This window comes from Zalophus californianus, chromosome 13, assembly GCF_009762305.2.
Source record: "Zalophus californianus isolate mZalCal1 chromosome 13, mZalCal1.pri.v2, whole genome shotgun sequence".
NCBI lineage: Eukaryota > Metazoa > Chordata > Mammalia > Carnivora > Otariidae > Zalophus > Zalophus californianus.
In genome coordinates, this window is record NC_045607.1 from 29925203 (window position 1) to 29946254 (window position 21052).

The window sequence follows — 21052 nt, forward strand, 5'->3', positions numbered from 1 at the left end:
TGATCCCAGGGTCCTGGGATCAAGTCCCGCAACGGGCTCCCTGCTCCTTGGGAGCCTGCTTCTCCCTCTGCCTCTCTCTCTCTCTCTGTCTTTCATGAATAAATAAATAAAATCTTTAAAAATAAATAAATAAATAAAAATAAAAAAAAAATAAAGTACCATTCTGACTTACATCTTAAAATAGGATATGACCCAAAGATTAAAAAGTAGTCCTAGATTTATGATGTGGGCATGCAGAGAAGTACAAGATTCACCCAGGGAGAAAATAGGCCTATCCTGGTTAAAATCTAATCAGCATCATGCCCTTTAGGCAAGTTGGAAATTTAGCATAAGAAAAACCAAGTTTTTTCTCCCAGAGCAAGAAATGTCTTTTTTTTTTTTAACCATAATTTAGAAAGTTATCTAAACCAGAAAAAAAAAGCGATCTTTTAAAAAAAGTCTTAGCTTCAAAGATTATCATGACTTTCTAGAATTAAAAAAATATCCCCCTAAGAAATTTTTATTTATATTGATATTATTTTCATTTGCTTTGCCTTTTCATCATAGCAGTAAAAACTGTAGCAACTCATATGGATAGCTGTTTACCCGAAATCTGCTCAGGACTGCCCAAAGTCTGTTTTCTTCAACATTGAATCACCATGCGGCAGTGTGTCAAGTATCAATTTTTTGCGTTTCTGCTCAGAATGTACTCTTCAATATATGTTCTGTGATAAGCAGTGGAGCCCTTCCAAGTATTTCTCCTTTAAATGGACAGGATGTTAAGCTCATGTAGAGGTGCTTAAGGGACATTGCAAGAGGAAGAGCCTCTCCTACCTTTTTCAGTAGGGGCTGAGGTTCTTTGTTGTGGATATGAGGATATCCAATGGAAAACTCCCCCAACCATAGATTAAAACATGGTCCTTCTGTGACCTCATAGCCTCAGCCTTGAGAAAATAATTGGAAAGCAGAGCTCTCTTCCAACTGACATAATCTCAGGGCCTCTTGTGCCAACTGGCACCAGACACCCCCGCATGGTCCATATGCTTTGAAGACCACTTTGCCCCCATTAGAAGTGAAGACACTTATGCCACCAATCACTGACCAGCTGCTCCCCCACTGGCATTCTGTAGTGTTGCCTACTGCCTGCCTAGCAACCCCAGCCTAGCCAAACCAGCCAACTTCTCTGTGAATTGGTGGACTAAATCACACCTTCTCCAACAAGGTCTGAACCCCTTCCAGGTCTGTACTTCCTTGAGTACTCTATTTCAGCTCCAGTGTACCATATAGAGTTTACTCGTATGTCATAATTACTCTTTTCTCATATTTAATCATTGTTTTTATTAAGTTTTTCCTGCTTATCCCACTGTCTGCTTTCAATCTCCTGACAGGACCCAGACTGCTACATGCATAGTTCCTGGAACGCAGCAAGAACTCAACAGTAAACTAAAACTGCCTCTGAGGGTTCTAATTCTTCACCCATTTTCTATTTATTATTCATTTTTGTGTCATTTTGTGGTCTGTTCTACCTCTAAATAATCCCATATGTTGCATCAAAATTAAGCTTGCTAGAGCATAACTGACATCATACACACATGCTAATCTCTCCTGAGTGCATATGTGACCAATACTATTCTAGATGCTTTAGATATATCATTATTACTTTTCACAGCAATTCTGAAAAATGGGTATTATTTTCCCAATTTAAAAAAAATATGTAAAATGAGCCCAGAGAGGTTAAGGAACTTGGCCAATATCACATAGTTATTAATTATTGTAACTAGGATCATAAACATGCTTGATTCTAAGGCCTGTGCTCACTCCATCCATGCTTCATGTAATTCTCTATTTCAAAAGCATTTATTGGTGTCCCATCCACAGCTGGGCCCACAGCAAATGCAATCTTGATTATGAAAGCTTTTCTGATCTCTCTCTGAACTCTAGCAGTACTTTTTAGTGAATACCTCCTAATAGCAATATGCCTTGAATTATATCTATTTATGCTTGAATTATAAGATGATAAAGAAAAGAAAACCTTTTATTTTTATGCCCCATTCTTCCTACCAGAACTCTCAGAATATTAATATCCCCAAAGACAAAAGAAAGATCTTTGATGAAACTACAAAGATGGATATTCAATTAAGTAGGTAAAAGTGACTGCATGATGAAAATGTTGTAAAGTCCAGGAAAGGAGAAATAGAAGTATACTATCATAAGATTCTTACATTATCTGTGAAGTTGTATTATATCACTTAGAGATAGATTGTACTATAAACATAAAACAAGTACTGAAATAACAAAGCAGAATTATAAATAAAAAGCCAAACATAGAGATAAAATGGAATTGTAAAAAATACTTAGTACAAAAAAAAGCAGAAAAAGAAGAAAAAAGAAATAAAGAAGAGATGAGAAAGATAGAAACCCAGAACAAAAGCATTGTTTTAAACTTAAACTTAACCACTGCAGACTCTTTAAGATTAAGAAGTTGGAATGTTTGTTCTAATGACATTATTCAACATTGTACTCGCTATTCTAACCAGTGCAATACAATAAGAAAAGGAAATAAAAGCCATGTAGATTGTAACTGTTTTTAATCACTAAAAACATGATCATCTGTGTACAAAGCTGATGAATCTACAAAAAAGTAACAGAACAAATAAGAATTTAAATAAAAACTTGAAACAAAAAAAAGCCAAAAAAAGAAGAAAACTTTGAAGTCATCATTTTACAACTCCATGTTATTTATAAATTAAAAGATAACAAAACAGAAAAGTTCAAAATAAAATTATATACAAAAGACAATGTAATTTAAGTCATAATACCCTAATTGGATAAAGGGATTGCTAATTTTGATAAAAAGTACAGCCTATAATTAATGTCATAATCTTTTTATAAAAACATGTCAAACATTTAAAAAACTGAAAAAAAATAAAACCCATTAACCATCATTTTTCTTTTTTTTAAGATTTTTTATTTGTTTGACAGAGAGAGACACAGTGACAGAGGGAACACAAGCAGGGGGAGTGGGAGAGGGAGAAGCAGGCTCTCTGCAGAGCAAGGAGCCCGAAGCGGGCTCGATCCCAGGGCGCTGGGATCATGACCGGAGCCGAAGGCAGATGCTTAACGACTGAGCCACCCAGGCACCCCTAACCATCATTTATATTAAATAAATGTTAATATGTAATTGTATTTGCTTTAAATCCTTTATTTTTATTTTTTTTTAAAGATTTTACTTATTTATTCATGAAAGACAGAGAGAGAGAGAGGCAGAGGGAGAAGCAGGCTCCCAAGGAGCAGGGAGCCTGACACGGGACTTGATCCCAGGACCCTGGGATCATGACCTGAGCCGAAACCATCTGAGCCACCCAGGCGCCCAATCCTTTATTTTTAAATTAACATTTATGATATAAACAACCCCTTTGTATCTTTGTGTTTCTATGCTATCAATAACGTTAGTTATTAATAAGTTATTTCACTAATTAAAAAGTTTAGTGAAGTGTAGGATATAAGATCAACAAGCAAAAATAAATGTATTTCTACATAATAGAAATTGGAAAATGATCAACAATATAATACCACTTAATATGAAATATATATAATATATATAAAATTTATATATATAAAATATATATAAAACCACTAAAATATGAAATTTTAAGGATAAATATGACAAAATATGTGAAATTCTTGTATACTATTAAACAATGTTGAGAAAAAGGGGAAGACTTAAAAATAATAGAGATATACTGTATTCATGGATCATTAATCAGAAGACTTAAAATTATGAAGATATCAGTTTATCTCATATTGAGTTAAGAATCAACAAATTCCAAATCAAAATCTCAGAATGCTTTAAAAAAATTACTAGCTAATTCTAAAACTCAAATAGAAATGCAAAGAACAAGAGCCGTATAAATAACTTTGCAAAGAACAAAGTTGGAAAACACTATTTGACTTCAAGTTATATTATAGAGCCATACTAATCAAGACAATGTGGTATGGGTGAAAACAGAAAAAGAATTGATCAACGAAAGGGAATATAGGGTCTAGAAATATACTCAAACACATATAGACTACTGGTCTTCAACAAGAGTGCACAGGTAATTCAGCAGAGAAAAGATTATCTTTTTCAACAGATGTTGCTGGAACAATTGGATATCCATGTGCAAATACATGAACTTTGATCCACACCTCACACCTTACCCCAAAATGAATTCAAAATAGAGCTAAAACTAAACAAAATTTCTAAAACTATGAAAGTTCTAGAACAAAATATGCAAGGAAAATCTACGTGAGCTTGGGTTCAACAAAGATTTCATAAATATGACACCAAAAATACAATTTTTAAAATAAAAATTAGATAAATATGACCTCATCAGAATTAAAAACTGCTGCTCTTATTGTATGTCAATTATAGCTCAATAAAGCTGTTAAAAATAATTCAGAAAAATAACATAAGATTACCTACTTTTTATTATGCCAAATTAAGAAAAGAATTATTATACTATTACTATTATTTCATTAAAAATTTCATTTGTTTTTTCAAAAATAAAAAAGTAAAAATAATTTCATAGTAATAAATGAAAGTCCTTTTGATTAAATTAATATATATAGAGTAAGCTTACTATGTGTTGTATTTATTTTTCTCAATTTTCAAGGACTAATGAAAAGCATTTCACTAAATTTCTCTGGCATTGGCAAATAGCTGACCTTCAAAATTAGTAAGATTAGCCTGCCTTTATTAAACATTGTTTATTGCAGCTGGAGATTTTGAGGAGGCTAGAAAATAGATATTTCAAGGTTATTATTTTTTGAGAGTCTTAATAATGGCATTAGTATTATTTCTTGCTATAATAGATGTTTAACATGTACAAATCATTGAATCAATATTGTCAGTAAAAAGCAAACTGTCCCACAAAAGAGACCAGTATAAATGCTTCTAAAGAAATAAAATATTTTTCATTATAATACACCCTTGGTAATGTAATCCAATTTGTGTGTTGTACTTTTTCTAGCATTGTTTGGTGTGCTTCAATTAAAAAGTTCAAAAATGGCCTTCTCCTAATTGAAACTTAAGCACAATCCAATGGATGAGAAACATGCTGGGAAAAATTTGTCATTACAAATCCCCAAATAAATCTGTTGGTTTGCCATTTAAGAAAACTTATGGACACGCTTGACAAGATTCCAAGTCTGCACACTGTTATCTTGTTCTGACTTTCCTATTAAGACTTAAAAGCCTAAAAATAGAGACTTTGGCTGATTTCTTTTTGGTGAAACTATAGTAACTGGATACCTAATGCAGCAGTTTAAGCCATGACAATGATAAAATTTGAATATTTTCCTTATCCATTCTCTAGACGCTGATTTAATAAGTTGCCCCAGGGGTGCTTTGGGTGAGGCTTTGAGATCTTACTTAAGAAAGTACTTTTGAAGTGGTCTCTGGGGAAAACACATCAGAACCAAGACAGAAGGTCTATAGAGCTGTCTCAGCTCACAATTACATGGTCAAGGATGCTCCATAAACTTAAAGAACGAAAATGCAGCTTTTGAGCAATGGAATAAAGACCTGAGTCAACTTGCAGTTTTAAAACAGACCAACAGAGTGAAGAGAAAACTAATAAAGAAAAATCCAAGTTCAGCAAAGTTTCTGATTTACTCCCAATTTGATGCATATGGGGTGTAAGAATAACAGCTAAACAATAATTTATTAATAGGCTGTAGCTTCAAGTTTATATGCTGCATTGCCTAAGAAAAAATGAAGGAAAAAACTTTCCTTGAAGAATGAGGACATTTTAATTAGAACTGGAGAACTAGAAGAATAAAACACTATTCTAGATTTTGTTAATTCCCTATGGACGTAAAAACATGCCATGGATTGAGACACAGCTAATTAAAAGGTAAGTAAGCTTATTCATAAAAAATAAGCCCAATTTAGCACTTTTTATAGAATCAAGATTTAAGTTTCTGAAGACAAATGAGATTGTGAAAGTGTATCTCAATACTCTGCTCATTAAAATGACTGTATTTCTCACAAAATAACTTGAATATATGCATTAAAGAGCATATATCCAGTATTCAAGGAGGTCTGTGTAATATACCACACACTCTTTGAGGAACACAGTGACTCGTAGAGAATCCTTCTGGCTCCTTTTATGGCTTCTTTTATCTGTGCCCTTTTCTCATCGTCAACTACCAGTAGAAAATACTTGTTTGAATAGGTTAGCCAACTCCAAAATTCATGATTGGCCAACATGAAGCACTATGGTAGTAAAGACTATAGCAACACTCTGTGTGTAATTGTGAACTTTCAAATAATTAAACGTTTGGTGTATTTAAACACAGTATAAGTTTTTGTAATAACAAATTCATATACCAAGGCAGCAATTCAAAGATTTAGGGGGAAAAAGAAATACATAATCTTAATTTGTTTTGCACTGTGCTACTCTTGTGTTTATGTCCAAAGCTATAGCTTAAGAATTTCCATTATAGGGGTGCCTGGGTGGCACAGTCAGTTAAGCATCTGACTCTTGGTTTTGGCTCAGCCTCAGGGTGGTGAGATGGAGCCCCGAGTCAGGCTCTGCACTCAGCTGGAGTCTCCGTGGGGATTCTCTCTCTCCTACTCCCTCTGCTCCTCCCTACCACTCTCTCTCTCTAAAATAAACAAATAAATTTTTAAAAAATTAATTTCCATTATACAAACATATTGCACTCATTGCTTTATTGTGGGTTTATCCCTATTTTATTCAGTGGAAGGGACACAATCTCTACAGTTCATGTGTTTACATAAATATCCGCATTCTTAATTATTGGAGAGATGAATAAGAAAGAAAGACTTATATAATAAATAAGAGAGGACATAGGGCTCAGGGTATAGACAAAGAATATCTGTTTTGTGTTCAGAACACAATTCAAAAAATGTATGGCAAGAGGGGCACCTGGGTGGCTCAGTAGGTTAAGCGTCAGACTCTTGGTTTCAGCTCAGGTCGTGATCTCAGGGCTGTGAGATGGAGCCCCGCATTCCATGCTGGGAGTGGAACCTGATTGAGATTCTCTCTCTCCCTCTCCCCCATACATGCGCACGTTCTCTCTGTCTCTCTCTCAAAATAAATAAATAAAAATTTTAAAAAACTTATGACAAGAAAGATAACAATTATGGAAGTTAGAGAATGGTGATCCAAATAGAGATAAGTGTTCCTTAAAAAGATGTTAGATAAATACATCAGAGTCAAAAATATGACAGCTATTATACAGATAATGGTAAAAAAAGCATATTCTCTGCAGAGCAAATATTAGGAATTTATCAAGTAATCAACTTTATTGTAATGTACAAATTTACTTGAAACTTTAACAGAAGTGTTAAAACTTCCAGGAACAATTTTGCATTTGTCCACTTCTTATATTTTAAATTGATTTTGCTTTATGGTTTTGATACTATAATATTTGTATAATAATTTAGTATCCATGACTCTTTATCTTTAATCACTATAAAATAAACTTCATTGTGTTGACTGCATGTAATCACGGCTTCACTTTCACATGTGTTTGATTGCATCCAAATTGAAAAACAAAACACTAAATACCATGGAAAATATCATTTGAGAATAAGATCATTCTCTACCTTTAAGTTCTTTTTAAATATAATTGCTAAAAAATGACACACATATGTGAAACATAAATAATAATAAAATTCAGCCTACAATTTCAAGGATGTTAAAGCAGAAAAAAAGTTTTAAGCACTTGGTAATAGCTGCGGTGGTTAGAAAATGCAATGTAAGGGGAACCTGGGTGGCTCAGTCGTTAAGCATCTGCCTTTAGCTCCGGTCATGATCCCAGGGTCCTGGGATTGAGCCCCACATCGGGCTCCCTGCTCCATGGGGGGCCTGCTTCTCCCTCTCCCACTGCCCCCCTGCTTGTGTTCCTTCTCTCGCTGTGTCTGTCTCTGTCAAATAAATAAATAAAATCTTTAAAAAAAAAAAAGAAGAAGAAAGAAAGTGCAATGTAAGGAAGGCAAGATTCAAGTGCAAATTTGAAATATAAAAGAATAGAGAGGCATTTTAAGGGGAAGCGCAGTTTAAGAGGGAAGCATAGGTAATACTTACCTGCTGGAAAAAGAGGAATCTTTAAGTCAAAGTCCATGCCTATAGGAACCTACAAACTATTATTGGTAGTGAAAATCTGTTGTTTTACTTTCTGCCTTATCTGATCCTAGAACCTCCATTTTTGGGGGGGATCCATTCTCTGCTGCTTCCAGATCATGTGATTCAGGCTGGTTTGGGGTCACTTCACCTCCAGTTCCTGAAATAACCATGACCAAGTTCATTCTATAACATGGGAATCATGGGATTGTTGCTAAAACTATTGAAAAGAAGGAATTCTCCTTCTGTAGGAATTGCTAAGCTAGGAGTATATAAATGCCTGGTGACCAGTGTTCTCCTTGAAGAGGGAGTATAAACAAAATCCACAAGGAAGAAAGCAGAGCCAAAACAGAGAAGATTTTTTTAATCACTTGAAGACCTGGATCCATCTGTGCCTGAAAAGTTACCCTTGATTTTTTTCATCATATGATCTATTAAATTTCCGTGTTTTCCCCTTTGCAAATTTTAAATTGGAATTCTGGGTTTTGCTACTGAAATGTTCTGATTAATTTACTATTATGTTAATCTAAGAAGACAATGGATCTGGCTGGAACAAGTTCGTATTAGAGAACAGAAGGAATTAATCTTGGAAAGGCAGGTAACAAACAGAGGTTAAGAAATATCCTTACAGCTAAGGAGAAGCACACCTTTTTGCTCTTATATTTTGTGATCCCCTGAGATTGTAGAGAGTACCAAGTTAAAATTGAGTGGGATTTCCAGGAATAACTACAATTTGAGTGGAATCACCAAGTATAATAACTATTATTTGTCTCAAGAGTAAGGCCACGAAGGTCCTACAACTGCTGCATCTTAGTAGATATTAGAGTTAATTCAGAACCGATGCTGCAAGGTTATAAAAGGCAACCTGCTCCTTTTCATCTTTTTATCGTATAAATTCTTGCAGTAAATTTTGGATTTCCCATTGGGCAAAAAAATAAAAATAAAAAATAAATAAATTATCCTTAAAGAGTTTAGCCCACTGAAAATTTAACAATATGAGAGGATCATTTTAATATCATAATCTAAAATAATGTGTAAAAATGATTGAAGAAGAAGAAATCAGAACAAGGATGCTTAAGCTATTTCCAAGAATGAATCAATAGTACTTGTAGGCTGATTGGAATTGGAGGTGGAGGTGAGGAAAGAGTTAAAAATGATTCCAAATTCCCATAACTGAGACAGTAGTACAGCGTTCACAGAATAGGGAGGTCCAAAAGGAATACACATTTGAAGAAAAGATAAAGTATCATAAGACAGTGAAATGTCTAGTTGGAAACATCTGTATGGGAGATATAACACTGAAACTTTGTTAAAAGTCATTTATGAAGAATGTTGGTTAAGCAACTGCCTTCGGCTCAGGTCATGATCCTGGAGTCCCGGGATCGAGTCCTGCATCGGACTCCCTGCTCAGCAGGGAGTCTGCTTCTCCCTCGGACCCTCCCCCCTCTCATGCTCTCTCTCTATCTCATTCTCTCTCTCAAATAAATAAATAAAATCTTAAAAAAATGAAGAATATATTTGAAGTGATATTTGAAATAAAGATGTTTATACTTCCTGGAGAAAATGAGGAAAGAGATGAGCAGTATATTAGGGTGATGGTATAATTTGTTTCCAAAATGGGATATTTTGGAGAGTCAGTCACTCACAACCTGTGCCAGGAAAATAAAAGTAGATCAGAGTGTCCCTGGAAAACCGTAATATACAGTGATCTCAACTTCAGTAGAATTAAAGTGAATGAAGACTTCTGTTTCCAGCAAAGACAGAGTAGTGCCATTCCCTCTGTAAGAGAGAAGGGTCTTCTCTCTTACAACTAAAACCCATAGATACAACAGAACAAACAAATATAGGGAGACTCTGAAGGTGGAAAGAAGACAAACTGCCTAGGGACTTCAGGACTTGAGGAAATGATCCTCTAAACTTCCTTATTATCTTCATACATCCCTAACAGAGCACTCTAGAACCCTCCAACCCAAAACAACCAAAAGGCACAACGTCTGCACATCCCCCCCCCACAAAAAAAAAAGGCTACAAGAAAAAACTATTCCCCTAGCCCAAGGACCTGGAAAAGGATTACCTGATAACAGAAAACCTTTGTTTTTGGAAATTCCTGCCCAAATCCAATCAAACACAATGGGAAAATCACACTGTCGACAATGGTGTGACTAGGGAACTTGGTTTTCACTCCATCTTCCTGCCCCACAGAAGAAAGCCTCCAGCCCTGATTCCCCAGCCCAGCATCTGAGCAGGCAGCTAATCTTCCATTTCCTGCCTGGTTCTTCCATTCTCTGCCTGGGTGGTGTCTACAAACTTAGGATGGAACTGAGTACAGAGCCTAATTAATCCCTGCTTGGTGAATGCAGGCAACTCTGACTCCTCAGCAGAAGAAACATTGGAAATGTGAGCATGAAACTGACTTTCTATTCCCCCATCCATCAAAAATAAGTGGTGATTAGATTTTTTCTGCCAGACAGCAGGGTCCAGTAGCATGATCATTGGGAAATTCTGCTAATGGAAGACAAGAGCGGAAACTGCAGCATCAGATAAACTCTTTTCTTCAAGATGTAGACACATGTAAAAATAAGCAAACAAATGAAAAAGCTAGACAGCATGAAAATAATGAAGACATTGTAGATAAGCATGACCACCAATAGCCAGATCGCTGGGCAATGGTGAAATCCAAGGTGCGGGCCTGTGGGGGTTCCTCAGAGAAAAGAAAATTGCATTTCATCTCAATCCCTGAGAAGGAGAAAAGAACAAAAGGCAAAGGGAGTGGGGGCAGAAGACTATATTATGGATGGTTTCTCTCTCCTAATTAGGCAAAATATCCTGACAATAGATGCCTCATTTTGTGATGAGTATAGGATAAGAATTTTTTTTCTCTTCTCCAGTCTGCCTCCAGTGTTTCTTTGGGGACTCTGTTCTTAATGGTTTGCTGATGGCTGACTCCCTGATTGCTCTTTCTCCAGAGGGGAAAAAAATGAGTAAAATTAGGCTCTTGGGAAAACCCTAACAATGCATCACAACTGCACTTTAATGTTCCAGTGATTAGGAGTAATTATTTCTGCATAGTTTTGGCCTCAGAACTCTTCCCTTTTGATGGTCAGAAGCAGCAGCCTGAGAAGTCCTGTTTGGTAGTGTTAAGTGTCAACGACAAAAATCTGGGTGAAGAATGTATGTTTGACCTGCAGGAGGCAGAGTCACTGGTGTCCTATATGACACCAGTCATGATGGAGGTGTCATATAGGCCCTCCTCACCAGAGAAGCCGTTTAGGTATCCGCCAGGCTCACTGTTTGAGGCTGTTGTTTCAATCCTGGCTATTTGAGACATTGATCAAGTCTATGTATCCATTTCTTCCTTCCTCATAACTACATTTCATCGTGTTACAAAGTCTTTGAAGGGAGACTCATCAATTGGATCAAAACTGTCAAATTGATCTGACTAAAATTCTATCTCCTATTGCTATTCAGGAAAAAGCTTTCCATCTTCACTGTTTTATTCTAAGCAGTGTTAAAGCCCGCTCTCTTCTCTTTTCAGTTAGGATTACCCAGTGATAATCTGGTTTCTCTTATTTTCTTATAAAGCTTTCACCTTTCCTCCAGAGGATATTAAAGATTTCCATAATTTTGGTACTCACCTGACCTAGTGATGCTGGAAGTGAAAGAAGATCCAGGTTACATACATGTCCAGGTACCCTTGGTTATTCAAGAACATACAGAGAGAGAGAGAGACAGAGAGAGAGTGAACGACTCCTTTTAACTCACTGGTTAACGTCCCGCTTCCACCCCATATCAATCCATATGAAGGTTTACATTGTGAAGAGGGGGTAAAATTGGAAGACTTTGAAACACTTTAAAGAGATTTTTTTCTTATTAATTATATGATTTGGGGCTAAGATGTAGTTCTTTGAGTTAAGTTCAGCTGAAGTAGCTCACTGCCATTTTTAATGGGGCTCCTTGACCTCATGAGAGCCATAAAACGTCCCAAGCTACTACCAGTCATGTCAGTCTTTCTCTCTATTTCTGTATCAGTTGTGCATACATGTGCCAGAAGCCACATGGTAACTTTTCGAACAAGGAAATTTTAATATAAGGAACTACTAACCTTTTACAAGAAATTAAGAGCAAATAAAGGGAACCCTGGGGCTGAGAGAAGATACCCAAGAAAGGAATAAACTTGGAAATAAAGGAGTGAAGTTCCTCCTTAGGGTGGGATTCAGCCCTCATTGAAGAAGGTAAGGTTGCAGCCCACTGGATAACAGAGAATAGTTCTGCATGTCCTGGGCTAGAGCTTGTTCAAACTCAGCAGACCAGGGGTAGAAACAGAGCCATCTGCCGGAGTAACCACAAAATTATCCAGAAGCTACATGTTAGAGTTGCTGTTGAACTTGCTGAAAAACCAGTTGGCACACCAGTTGGCATTATCAGAAGCTACTAGGAAGCCACAGAGAACTCACCAAAAGGCCATCACTAGGAGGGCTCCAGGAAGCCAACTGGAGTGCCCTTGGAACTTGCCCTGTAGAAGCTAGCTATGGCAGCCACAGAACTTGCCCAAAAGCTGAGTGCCTCTGACCTTCCTTCCAGGAAGCCAGCTGTAGTGTCCATAAAACTCACAAAACTACCTGCTGAACTCAAGGAGATACAGATATCTCCACAGGATGTCCTGCATGCCAGCAAAGCACACCAGACCCAGGGAGAGAAGCCCCTTCCTCCTCCAGTGTCCCTCCAGAGACTTTTAGTAACAAAGATTAGCATTGTGCCAGCTGGTGAGAAAGAAATGTTCCAGTATTATAAACAGGGCAATGAAGGGTAGATATGGAGCTAAAAGGCAATAAATTTGTAATGGGCACAGTACCCAAATGAACAAACTAGTAATACATTCGCCTTCACTTAAATTATCAAGATTCTGCTAGGTACTGTCTGAAAGAGTATGAGCCTCCTAAAGAATAACAATGTATACATTTCACAGCATTAAAATGATGCTATTTTCTAAAAGAACTTCAAGATTTAGCTTACCTTTGATGTTAAAAGACAAAAATGATATCCCTTCCATAATACAACTCTAAAAACAGTTGTTTTATTCAATTAGGATATTGGAAATCCTAATGTAAATCTAGTGAAATAATAACATTCCATTTATCTAGCAAGAAATCAACATTTTACTATGATTTTCTGGAATGTTCCTGTGGGCAAGTAAGTCTGTAGCTATTTGCAAGGGTTCAAGCCCCAGCAAGGCTGGAATTGACCTGAATTGTTCTGCTTAAAATACCTGCAAGCCACAATCACTGACCGAGGCATGAAACATGTTGATTAATAGTGTTGCTTTGTAACCACAAGTCTGAGGAGTTTCAGGGCCATTCATGCCATCTTGTCAGCTTTGTTTATTGATAAAAGTGAAATTGGTGATTTACAACTGATCTTGGCAAGACCCCTGCAGCCAAGCAGTGGGTGTGGGATGTTTTGTTCTTAGGGCTGGTTATAGAAGAAGAATATGCCTACCTGACCAACAGGTTATGAGAAACCGTGGCTAAGTCTCCATTTGGAGCTCCTCGGTTCCAAGATATTCTGTGCACACGTCTGTGCTTCCTGGTCCGAGAGGAAGTGTTTCCAATATGGCCCTTACAGAGGGAAGGCAATTAGAAGTCACATCTGGTTTCTCTGTACCCCTTGCTGGCAGACAGCCTTTGGCAAGTATGTATATTCGTCCTTTAATAACATTGCTCTATTGTATGCTTTTATTGAAACAAAGCATAGATTTATAAGCATTGTCATTTTGGGTCCCCTCTTCTTTATCAGTCATACCCTAACTGCCATTGGTAGTGCAGCAAGGCTTTTTGTAAGGTATAATAATTCCAGGCCTCACAAGGTGAGTGGAAAATGTTCCAAATGTTGAATAGGTTTTGCCCCAGAGAGAACCACTGGGAAACTGTTTTGTAAAATACTTTATTTTTTAAGAGCCTCAGAGACTTTCCATTTGGCACCTCCCCTTTCCCTTGCTTGAAATTTCTCTAGATTTGACAGCTATTAACAGGATCCTACATCCCATCATGTTGCCTTTAATATTTCCAAGCCAGTAAGTTTTTGTCATTTTTATAATGAAACTCAAATGATGAAATGTGTTGGCTCTGGGCTGCAATTTTCTTTTTTCTGAAAAGCCAAATATTGAGAATAGTTTGCAACAAATGATACTTACATTTTTCATCTTTTTTTGGTCTAGTATAGGATAGTACTATCACTTCATCTCCTTATTCATTGTCTGAAGAGTCCATTGGATTTGCTTGATTTTTGTAAAGGATCATCCCCTCCCAATAAAAGCCATTAATTCTTCCTGCATGATATGTCTTTCATTTTGCAGAGGTTATTTCTTAAAGCGCTGATTGTGAATGTTTAATGTAAATTGGGATAAAAAGTAAAGTTTTAGACATTTTTCCAATATATTGTTACTTTAATAACATTCAAATATAATTTATTCTCCTTTAAAAAGTAGAAATTACAAACTAAGGTTTTATTTAGGGCTTAAAACAGTAATTATGTTTAGATTTTATGTGATTAATGTATTGGACATAATTTTTTACTAGTTATTGCAGTCTAGCTAAAGGCATGTCTTAATTTCTACAATTGCCAAGAATTGGGGCACCTGGTTGCTCCGTCAGTTAAGTCTGACTCTTGATCTCAGCTCAGGTCTCAAGCTCATGGTTGTGAGTTCAAGCCCTGATAAAAAATAGATAGATGATAGATAGATAGATAGATAGATAGATAGATAGATAGATAGATAGATAGATGATAGATAGAAAAAATTGCCAAGTATTAAAAGCACAGGTAAGGCAAAACATCAAGCCACTCCACCCCGCCTGCCATTTCTGATGTGATAGTGTTGGGAAAGAGTTTAGTTAAGACCTAGCCCTATTTTGATGGATACCATTTGGGGAAGAAGAAGCAAAATCAAAGAAAGGAGAAGTGGTCACAGTGCATAGCTTTCTTGTTTAGATTATTTAAGATCCAACTCACACCTCTGAATTTCTGTAACAAAATCAAACCAAGCAACCTAAGATAAGGACCCAAAATCGTCATAGGTCCAAGAGAGACAAAATCATCACCTCCATCTCTAGCTACCTCTTTAACCTGTGGGGCCTAAAGCAAGAAATTAGGATGAGGGCAATTGGGGCTAGTTCTACTTTTTTCCATTCTTACCAGTAAATAGCCCCCCCTAACTCTTTTCAGTTTTTAAAGCTTATTTAATTTAGTTAAACCATGAGGGTGCAAGCTAAAGAAAAGTGAAACAGGCTACCTATAAATTAAGTGAGCCCAGGAGCCATACCTAGCACATTTCAAACTGTTCCTTTAAATGAAGTTGTTACTCTAAAATATTTCTATTTTATTAAATTTTAAAGGAGGGTGTCCGCCTGCAGAAGGTGACAGTTTATAAACTGCAAATATATGGCAAAATCATTAGGATAGGTATAATTATAGATAAGTATATGTCGTTGTATAAAAATGTCTTTAAAATAGTTGCAAAAATCTTTCATCTATAACTCCATCTTTGTTAAACAGAAATAGTCACTCAGCAAATATCTCTTCTCTGTGACTTTCCTGCAATGTAGCAGAAAGACAAAGCTTAATTGATAGGATTGGCAGTCTTTGAGCATAGATATTCTCAGTGGAAGACATTTCTTTGATTACCGTATTCAGCTTGCTATCCTTAGTCACTGGGCATAGATGTAAAAGGAAAGAAGGGATGAGTTAGCAAACCGAAAAATTAGCCCAGACTTTAGATTGCACCAATCTAGGTATAAATCCCAGCTCCCAGCTGCACCACTGATGATTGTATGAAATAAGTTATTTGAATTCTCTGAACCTCAGTTTTCTCTCATAAAAAAATGAAAATGGTATTGTGGTTATTTTAAGAACTTAAATGATGCCTAACCTACGGCCTGTAACATCAGACATATTTAAATCATTGTGGATACCATAATTATATTTATTATATGGTTCATCTGAATTTTATGCATGGCTTTTTATGTTTTTCTCACTAGGCCTCTGTTTGCTTATCTATCAACTGCTGAATTGCTTTAGACCTACTATCATTGACTTGGCATTATCTGTGCTACGTGAAGGTAGCACTAGGATCTCACTTCCCCGAGTTCACAGGAAAGCTTCCTTTAATTCATCTCTTAGAATATCTCTCAATACAAAAGGCTAGTGTGGTCAGTGTGACTGTAGAAAACATGCACATTTGAGAATCAATAAGGAAGAGGTAAATATGCTCAATTATACATCACACATTACTATTTACGATGGTTAAAAAGGAGCATATGCACATTTTGCACAAAATTTTTTAAAGAAATATGATTGCTTAAAGCGAACAAATTATGTTCGAGTGTATAAGAATATGTTTGGGGCGCCTGGGTGGCTCAGTCATTAAGCCACTGCCTTCAGCTCAGGTCATGGTCCCAGGGTCCTGGGATCGAGCCCCGCTTCGGGCTCCCTGCTTGGCAGGAGGCCTGCTTCGCCCTCTCCCACTCCCCCTGCTTGTGTTCCCTCTCTCACTGTGTCTCTCTCTGTCAAATAAATAAAATATTTTTTTAAAAAATAAAAGGCAAGTTACGGATGTATTATAGTTGGAATTTCAAAATTAGTAATATTAATCAATGCATTGGAACAAAATGCCTAAATATTGGGTGAAGGGGAAGATAACAATTAAGTTAGGTCCCTACCGTATACCATGTAAAAATAAATGCCAGACAGAGCAATGATTAATTTTCTTTAGAAACTTTTAAAAATAATAATATCGAATATATTTTTTAAGTTTTATAGTGGAAGAGGCCTTTCTTAACATATTACCAAAGTCAGAAAAAATATAGGAAAAGACTAACAAATTTAACTACCATCCCACATGAAGTTTCTCTAAGGCAAATATTCTTTTTTTTCAAGTGGATATTTCACCTTTATTTGTTTTTATTTTTATTTAAATTCTAGTTAGTTAACATACAATACAATATTGGCTTCAGGAGTAGAATTCAGGGATTCATCACTTACATACAATACCCAGTGCTCATCGCAACAAGTGTCCTCTTTAATACCCATCACCCACCTAGCCCATCTCCCACCCACCTCCCTCCATCAACCCTCAGTTTGTTCTCTATTGTTAACAGTCTCTTATGGTTTGTTTTCCTCTCTCTCTCTCTGTCTCTCTCTCTCTGTTTTTTTTTTCTTTCCCCTATGTTCATCTGTTTTGTTTCTTAAATTCCACCCATGAGTGAAATCATACAGTAGTCATCTTTCTCTGACTGACTTATTTTGCTTAGCATAATACATTCTAACTCCATCCAGGTCGTTGCAAATGGCAAGGTTTCATTTTTTGATGGCTCAGTAATATTTCATTATATACTTGTACCACATCTTCTTTATCCATTCATCAGTTGATGAATATTTGGGCTCTCTCCATAGTTTGGCTATTGTTGATAATGCTGCTGTAAACATCAGGGTGCATGAACCCCTTCAAATCTGTATTTGTGTATCCTTTGGTTAAATACCTAGTAGTGCAATTGCTGGGTTGTAGGGTAGTTCTATTTTTAACTTTTTGAGGAACCTCCAAACTGTTTTCAGAGTGGCTGCACCAGTTTGCATTCCCACCAATAGTGCAAGAAAGTTCCCCTTATGGTGAAAGATATTCTAAAGAAAGTTTAAAAAGACAAATAATAAATTTTGAAAATACTTTTCAATGCATTCCAGACAAAGGGTCAGTATCATTTTGGATGAAGTTATGATAGCATTTTGAAGTCATTGCTACCTTGAATCCAAGAGATACCCCAATCCATTGCCAACCCAAGCCATTCCCATCTTCACACAAGAGGTTTCCAAGGAAGCCTTACATAAGGAACCAAAACAGAACTTAAGTCAAATTACCATTTAATAACAGCTAACATCTGTGCAAGCAACTAATATTCCAAATGCATTAAAAGTTGATTCAGAATACAAGCCTTGGTCTCCAATTCTTGCCTTTCAACACTCCCGCTTCCTATATAAATAAGGAAGAATATTCTCAGGAATGCCTACATAGAGCAAGCAAGGTGACCAGGCCTTAACAGTGTCCTTAACTTGGTTTGTCAGTTCTGCCATATGGAATCCAAGCAGGAATGGCAAGCAATTGGCCATCTTGGTCTTGGTGCCTGAAACTGGAAGCCCTAAAGAGAAAGGGAATATAGGTCTCCATGATTTTAAAGTTAACAGTAATCTTACCTATTTTTAATTGTGACCCAACCAATGATACAAGCTTGGATATATTAACAATATATTTCTCCCTTGGAGAAAAGTGAGTGACAAAAAAAGAAAACACTAGTGTGTGAAAGACAAGGAAATTCTTTGTACTGTCAGAAAATCCTAAACAGAAACCGAAGAATTTATTTTGAGAACATTATAAACACCTTTGTTCTCATTGAATTCTGAAACTACCCCTAATCACAAAGCATAGGAGAGTTATTAAGAAAATGGCCCTAGAATTAGAAACCTGTCTCCAGAAAGATCAATTGTGTAACCATGAGTATGTATCTTGAGCTCTTCAGCTCGTTCCTTTACCGATTAATTTGAAATAATACTTACTTCTTTGGGTCTGTAGCAAGCATTACGTGAGATAAACTCAGAAAAGTCTAATTTATGATACCTTGTACTATGGTATTTCTCACTGAGAAGCAATCCAAATTGTAGGTTTAATCCTGTGCCTAACACATGGTAAAAAAAAAAAAAAAAGTAACTGTTGTATATTTTAGCCCTCTACCAGTCTTAAGAAAATATCAAATTTCTCAGGAGTATCTTTTAACTACCACAATAATAGCCAAACCAATATATCCAGCTTTTATGCTAACAAAGAACCTGACTCAATATATGGTGGATTCTCAGTACATTCTTACTTCATCAATGAATTTTATGTTCAAATCTTGTACAAGTGACTGCCAGAGGTGAAATCATTCAGCAAATGTTCTGAAAAAAGTCTCTGACTTCCTGGTGGCTTATCACTTTTGATTTAATGACTTGTTTCCAAGAAATGAAACATTTTCTTTGGAATTTAGTGCACTGGCCTTTGGTCCGAATCCTTAGAAAACTTTTACAACTGTTGAAATGACTGTTGGACAGATTAGACCTCCTCTTTGGTCCCACTGTTCATGCTCAAATCAGTCCTGGGAGTGCTACAAACTACCCAAAGTCAAAATGTTCAAAGTATAGTGAGATTTTAGCTGATGCTAAAATCTCACTGTAGGCTGCTGGACATAAGCCGGAGTCTTCTTAGAGGAAACTGGATTGATAATTTTCTTTAGACAAGAGAGTTTTCAAATAATTCCCAACTGTACATCCTAAGGGCTCCATAAGAGTTTTTTTCCTGTCTTCTACTTTCTATACTAAAATTATAATGACTTTTAATTTAACTTGTAGGTGTATTTGCATGAGATAAAATGTAAGTCCCTACAGCTTCAGTCTGCCTCTCAATATGAAGTCTGCTATTGTTGGCTAAGGGCTTTACAGGGAAGACTTATAAAGGGTATAAAACTGGCTTAATCAACTTACCTGTCCACATTTTGCTACCAGGCATGATCAAAGCTACATAAAACCAACATGCAAAGTCACCTTATTATTCTCCTTGGGCTCCTAAGATTTCTAAGCCAATATCTGAGATAAAACTGCTTTGATAGCATATTTAAATATATTTTCATTCCAAACCTTGATCTTGGTCACAGCTAAACCATGGAGTTGATGAACCCTGGTAGGACAAAGAGAAGAAGTCATTCTCTGTTATAACTCATGTAACACTGCGTTCTTACAAGTAACCAAAAAAAAAAAAAAAAAAAAAAAAAATTGCAGTTCTTTTACTTAATGTGTGACTGTACATCTTGAGTCAAATGAGAAACACAGTAGTCCCTCACAGAGCAATAAGGGCTAAGCTATGTTTTATTACATGGACATAGCTCTATTTTAATTTAGAAGGAATATAAAGATGGCTGCCTCACAAAGATTTCAGAGCTTTTAATATTTCATTCCTTTTTAGTTACTACAGAAACTTAAAATCTGAAAAGTCAAACTGTCAGTGAAGCAACACATTCTTTTCTTATTCTTTCATAGCTATTTTATATTAAATGCATCTCACGTAGCAAAGCTCTTTCTCTCCCCCAGAGAATCTGGCAGCCACAAGACTTAGCTTTACCAGTGTCTGTGGGTGTCTCCGAGTAACAGTCAAGCACTCTGAGAGAATAACTTAGAAGTCACTGATATTTTCTAGAAAATCACTCGGCAGCTCATCAAAACTTTGGCATAAAGAAAATTAATTTCTGAGATCCTTAAAGACTTTATTTAAACTCAGTTTCAGAGACCAAAGGGAAATCATATTTTTAAAATCTCATATAAATGACTTCCATGGTCCATTAAAATCTTTTTGCTTTGTATGATTTTTTTTTTTTTTTTTTTGGTAGTGAAACACATTGCTCATGAACACATTTCCACTCTATAGGGCCCGTAAATTAAATAACAGAAAAAAATGCAGGGGAAAAGGGAACTGACATTTGTCAGGTACTGATGCTTTGTCAAGAAGATCATAATTCACTATATGTATGTTATCTCTTTTAGTCTTCATCACAGTCTTTAAAAATGTGGTGGCCATAAGTACAGTGGTTAGAGACACAGGCTTTGGAATCAGCTTTGTTTGGGTTCATATCCATTCACTAGCCAAATGACAGTCAAATTACTTAACCTTTCCAAGTTTCAGTGTCTTCCTCTGTAAATAAGGATGAAATGTGTCATACATGAGTTATCTTGAGGATTTAAGTAGGTAATGAAAATAAAAATCCTAGCAGAGGGCAATGCACATAGCAAATACAAAATATATGGAAGCAAAATAAAAGTTCAGCACTATGGTTCACTTAACAAATTCAAAAAGTGAAGCTCAGAAGTGAAAT

The 21052-nt window shown here is 36.1% G+C and overlaps 1 long non-coding RNA gene across 1 annotated transcript in view; it reads left to right on the top strand.

The window, feature by feature from the left end:
- Nucleotides 1–1051: 1051 nt before the first annotated feature.
- Nucleotides 1052–21052, top strand: part of LOC113934927 — a 210307-nt gene continuing 190306 nt past the window's right edge. Inside the window, exon 1 of the long non-coding RNA XR_003523837.1 lies at nucleotides 1052–1218. This is a non-coding gene — a long non-coding RNA (uncharacterized LOC113934927). The remainder of the gene's footprint in view (nucleotides 1219–21052) is intronic.